Source organism: Lontra canadensis, unplaced genomic scaffold (assembly GCF_010015895.1).
Source record: "Lontra canadensis isolate GAN:19392208 unplaced genomic scaffold, GSC_riverotter_1.0 scaffold1871, whole genome shotgun sequence".
NCBI classification, from domain to species: Eukaryota; Metazoa; Chordata; class Mammalia; order Carnivora; family Mustelidae; genus Lontra; species Lontra canadensis.
The window spans coordinates 2,610-8,509 of record NW_022632855.1 but is presented as its reverse complement, the minus strand read 5'-3'; the positions used below and the strand labels follow the sequence as shown (position 1 = coordinate 8,509).

The 5,900-nt window shown below is 41.7% G+C and overlaps 1 long non-coding RNA gene across 1 annotated transcript; it reads left to right on the top strand.

Annotated features, from left to right (window-relative positions):
* The first annotated feature begins 1,218 nt into the window (after positions 1-1,218).
* LOC116863617 lies at positions 1,219-5,601 on the top strand. The gene is made up of 3 exons (XR_004381843.1): positions 1,219-1,395; positions 3,155-3,258; positions 5,478-5,601. It is a non-coding gene; the product is annotated as an uncharacterized LOC116863617 (long non-coding RNA).
* The last annotated feature ends 299 nt before the right edge of the window (positions 5,602-5,900 follow it).

Below are 5,900 nucleotides of genomic sequence, written 5' to 3'. Positions count from 1 at the left end.
AACCTCCATGCTGTTTTCCAGAGTGGTTGCACCAGCTTGCATTCCCACCAACAGTGTAGGAGGGTTCCCCTTTCTCCGCAGAAGATGCAGATATTAAATGCGAATGTAACATTGTCTAACCAACAAAAAAACCACACTGCTCTGCTAAAGTAACAAGAACCATTTTCCCCTTTAAAACTCCCTGGCCTCCTATTACATAGGGTTTGGGACCACGTAGAAACCACATAAAGCATGACGTCTCTAATCCCATATTCTAAGGGACTTTCAAACCTGGGGAGAACTGGCATGACTGGAAACCTGTAAGGGAAAAGATTCCACGTATCTACAGAAAAGCACATTGACCTGCTAGATTTTTGTAGCAGAAGTCACTTGTTAATTTCAGCTCTGTAGCTACATGACCAAGTGCTAGACAACACACTGGGCCCCCTGCAGAGAGGACGGCAGCCTTGCAGCAGGGAGCAGGGAGCAAACACTGATTTTTATGGGGCAGCTCTTCCTTTTCTTCTCCTCTATCTCCTCTTCCTTCTGTTCATCTTCCTTTTCCCTTTCGTCTTCTTAGTTTTCTTCTAGAAAGCATGTCATAAAGAGTTGCTCATGTTTATCAGTAAAAAGGGGGAAGAGGAATCAAATAAGGCTATCTATCCATTGAGGACACAAAATCAGATTTAACATGTCCCAGCATCATCTAGTAATTGACTTCCAAGGATAGAATTTCTTTTCTTCCAAGGAGAGAATCTCTTTAAGCACCCACTACAGTCATGTAGAGAAACTTAGAGAGAGAGAGAGCAACCTGACATGATGTAAGGAAGCCATAGGTTTGGCTAGCCCAAGATGACTTCGGATGGCACGGTGCAGAAACCAGGCAGAGTGGGGTTTTCTTGTATGTTCATTTTAGGATCTAAAGAAAAAGCAGCACCTTCTTGCCCACTCTGCTTCCTGATATACAAATCCCACAGCTATTCAATTTTGATTTCAAATGTGACATATCAACCTTATGTGTCAAAGAACAGATAGGTAACATTTGAAATTATTCCTTCTGGAGCTTCTAATTTTACCTTTGAAAGCAGATGATGGGTGTTTCTCTTAGTCTTCTAATGAGAGAGAGGAATAAGCCTGCTGTAAACACAACTAAGTTTTTGTTGTACTGTAAACAAGAGGAATTCTTTCATCGGAGCTCTGACCTGCAATACTAAAAGGAGAAAATCATGTCAGTTCTAGGTGATTGGCTGGGACAACCGTGGGAAAGGGCTCCCTGTTCCATCTACTTCAGGGAATCAAAGCTGCAGACGTGGTCCAGTCTCACGGATTTTCTGGAAGACACCTTGAAATCAGTAAGGAAACAGTTAAGTCCTCTTTTCAAGGAGTTACAGAAGAACATCAGTGCCAGGATAATAGGTAAGAACTCTCGCTGCTTCTCTTGCCGTTTCATCATGAGGGTCCTTCATAACTAGAGGGAATTCCAGGGCAGGAAGGGCTCGAGCAAATGTTGGCTTCTATACCTGTTCAGTAAAACTTTCTTTCCTTTGTTTTTCATATCTCCTTTCAAAGGTAATGACTATCCACTGACAACAAGTATATTTATCTTCAAAATGCTGAGGCTAGTTCCTTTTAAATAGTGGCGCTTTACTAATCCTATGCCAGTAAGTGGGTTGACTAGACAAAGCTCACAGAGTGTTTGCTAAGCCAGAAGGCTCTGCCCTTCTTCCCACCCCAACCTGCTCTAAAAGTTAAGCTCCTCTTAGACACAGCACCCACTACTTAAATTGTTCTACGATTATGTTCTACGTATTTTCTATATGAAATATTCAGTATGGTGGGGGCTCCCCGGACCTCTGCTGAACCTATTGGACATCACTGAATGTATCATCCCATTTGCAGTCCCTACACATGGCTAATCTATCATAAAAGAGTCTTGGAAGCCATTTTCTGTGTCAACCAGAGCTTCCCCTAAATCAGTCTATTCTTTAAGATGAAATTTTTGGTTTGTTTTGTTTACTTATCATCTGGCTAAATGACCACCACCCCCATCTTTTTTTAAAGATTTTTATTTACTTGACAGAGATCACAAGTAGGCAGAGAGGCAGGCAGAGATAGAGAGGGGGAAGCAGGCTCCCCGCTGAGCAGAGAGCCCGATGTGGGGCTCGATCCCAGGACCCTGAGATCATGACCTGAGCCGAAGGCAGAAGCTTAACCCACTGAGCCACCCAGGCGCCCCCACCACATCCATCTTTAACCACCTATTTATCTTATCCTTAACTCTTCCCATCTGACTAAAATAACCTTGAAATTAAGTCATTATTTAATTACGTCTTACTTCTTTCTCTCCTCCTTGCCCTGCTTCCTGTTGAGGTCCTTATCACCACAATGACTGTCTACACAATGGGTGTTTTCATGTGGATATTTCATGTCAGTGCATGTCCTACATCACTTTACATAAATGCCTCCAAATCAGGGAGCTGTCTTCTTGATTTTATGTACTATCTGCTTGACCACACTTAGTAGATGTTCAGCCAGTATTTTAAAAAGTTTATAAGGCTATATAGAAATGATTTCTCCTGGTTTTTTACACAGATAATTAAGGACCAAAGAGAAAAGCAGAAAAAAAATTAGCTTTTTTCAAGATAGAAGTATTCTTTGATGATATTTGTAAGAAATGAGAAGTTAGATGGAATAAAATTATTTGCATATCAATGCACATTGTTCAAAGTATTAAAAATATAAAAAGATGTCTGTGTAACTATAGTTGTATGTTATTTGCTGTAGACTCAAAGTATTTAAGTCTTGAACTCAAAGATACAGGGGTGTGAGGAGGAAATTTTGGTGGGAAGGAGAATCTAAAATTTAAACTTATAAGGTTTATAATGTTCACATGTTCTGTCCTTATTGTCCAATTTATAGATTCTATTTAATATAGCTTCACCAGGGTGGGTAGTTGTTAATATGCTTTATGTTTAGTTACTCTTGCTCGATTCATATTTTATCATGGTAGATAATCCCCACGGCATAGTAGAATTTTAATTTTTATGCTTCACATTTTTTTAATACACTAAAAAGCAACTGTGAGGAATAAGTTGTTTTCTTGATCACATCTCTTGATCACATCTTTATTAATTAATAAATTAATTCCAAGGCATATGGCCTTATATATTTGCAGGGCAATTTACTTCTGACAACATGCATGTGGCTAACATTCTGAATAACCAAGAAATTGCACAAACTCTGGCAGATGGATTGATGGAACTTTCAAAAGAAAATTCTGTGAGTGTTTCTTTGAAGAAAGCAAACTTTAAAAACCTAACACTTAAGTACATTTTTAGTTTGTGCTGATTTTTTTTTTTTTTTAACCAGTTTATCCCTTGGGAGGCACAATTTCCTCTGAGAAATTACATCAGGTTGTAAAAACAGCCACTGAGAGATTCTGGGCCCAAAATGTATTAGGTACACAAAACAGACAAATATAGGGGCACCTGGGTGGCTCAGTTTGGTTATGCATCTGCTTTCAGCTCAGGTCATGATCCCAGGGTTCTGGGATAGAGCCCCATGTGGGCAGCCAGAAGCCTGCTTCTCCCCCTCTACCTCCCCCTCCCCCTGCTCATATTCTCCCTATCTTGTTCAAATAAATAACTAAAATCTTTTTTAAAAAAATAGTTAAACAGGAAAATTTTTCTAGGTTATTTAAAACATATTTGCCTTGTGCACTGTTTTCCGTCTTATGATTAATTTCAGTCAGAAGTGACTTCCCTGGGGTGCCTGGGTGGCTCAGTGGGTTAAGTCTCTGCCTTCAGCTCAGGTCATGAACTCAGGGTCCTGGGATCAAGCCCCACATTGGGGGAGGGGGGAGATCTCTGCTCATCAGGGAGCCTGCTTCCCCCTCTCTCTCTGCCTGCTCTCTTCCTACTTGTGATCTCTCTCTCTGTCAAATAAATAAATAAAATCTTTAAAAATAAAAAAAAAGAAGTGACTTCCTTAAACAACATGTTAGTGGCTTTATGATTCACATAAACATTACTCAACAGTTTAAACCATTAATAGTATGATAGGAAAAACAAGTAAGCATGAAACCGATAGGAAATGATGAAGGGCAAAAAAGGCTAGCTGAGACAGGAAGGGACAGAGAACACAAAAGAACAGGAATAAGCAAATCAATAATTTGGTTGGGGACAGGCATTGGGGAAGCGTGAAGAAGCATTTTTTTCAGAGACCAGTCTTGGCTCTTCTCCCAGAAAAGTCAGGAAATAGAGAGGAGAGACAGTTTCCAAGACCTCTGTCTGCCCCGAGACAACAGCGAGGCTCTAGGACCACAGACTATGCAGCTCTGTTCTGGGGAAGTGGAGAACAGGCTAGGAACAGGGACAATAGTAATGTACCTGATGCCACATAAGGGCTTCAGTTCCCCACAGAATGATCTGCAATCCTTCTCTTCCACTGTAGTTAATTCTACTTTGTGGATGAATTTACCATCGCCTTTGTACGTCTTCTTTATCTACCAGGGGTCTGCTCTGGTTTCAAGTTGGTTGCCTGGGGAAGCAGCAGGCATCTCTGGAGCTCGCTGTGCGCAGTGTGGAGGCTGAGAAGCTGCAGGTGGCCATGATCTGTCTGCCCTGAAGATCCAGCTCCTCACTGTCCAGCCACCCATCGGCAGCTGGGGCAGTAAAATGACCAGGGCTGTCATAGGGATGACCCCAAGATCTTGAAAAATCTTGCACTATCTCCTGAAAGACCACACCAAAGAATTTCTAAACAGTGTTTGGTATAGGTCCAGTGTTCTTACTGCCAACCGAATTATTTTAAAATAATTTTGGGGCGCCTGAGTGGCTTAGTGGATTAAAGCCTCTGCCTTCGGCTCGGGTCATGATCCCAGGGTCCTGGGATCGAGCCCCGCATCCACATCGGGCTCTCTGCTCAGCGGGGAGCCTGCTTCCCTTCCTCTCTCTCTGCCTGCCTCTCTACCTACTTGTGATCTCTGTCTGTCAAATAAATAAATCTTTTAAAAAAATAAAATAATTTTATATGACGTCATTTCGCGGGTGCTCAAACCTGTAGCCCGAGATGCAACCACATGTGGGGGTGTCCTAGACTGTTCTGCACTGTCATCCTGCTGCAAGGGCCCCTTCCATGCTTCTCTCCCCCACCCTGAGAAAGCAGGCTCCCCTCTGTCACCATTCCTCATCTGGCCTTGAGACTGATGTGGGCCACTCTGGGCCACTTTGGTTCTGACCATCTTGAGACCTTCACACAAGACCTTGGCATCCTAACTGGATGACAATAAGAGAACTGAAATTACTACAAAGTCCCATTTACAGACCTTGACTGAATAATACTTTGTTTTCTAGACTATCATTTAGGTAGAAAGAAGAAAACGCTACTAAAAATATGTTCTCTTTTCTGCTGTACCTGTATTGACTTGTTTTGCAGGTGAATGCTTTAACTGAAAATTCTTTTTTCTTTTGGTGTGTTGGGGGCGGTGAATTTTTTAGGACAAACCTCTGGAGTTTTTGTCCAATTTTCTGCTGAAGAGGTGTGGTAAAGGGAGCGAGGATTTTGAAGAAAATATTATTCCAACAAAATGTGATCCAAAGGCAGCGTTCAGTTTACTCCTGAAGGTAAAGTGACTGCTGCAATCTTATGCCGTTATTTTGCTGCAGTTAAACACCTGAGGTTAAGAAATTTGTAAACAAAAAAAGAAAGAAAGAAAAAAAATTCGTAAACAATAATGATAATTCTACTTGGAAAGCCTTCAACTTGTCATTTCTCCTAAGAACTTCCCTTTCACGGATTATTATTTTTAAACAGGGTGTTTTGTAGTTTCACACCGAGAGTGACATTAAGCCACCTCCGAGCAGAAGCCGCCTCACCGACTGGGGTAGCACGGCGGGGTGGCGGGAGGAGCCCAGGTACCA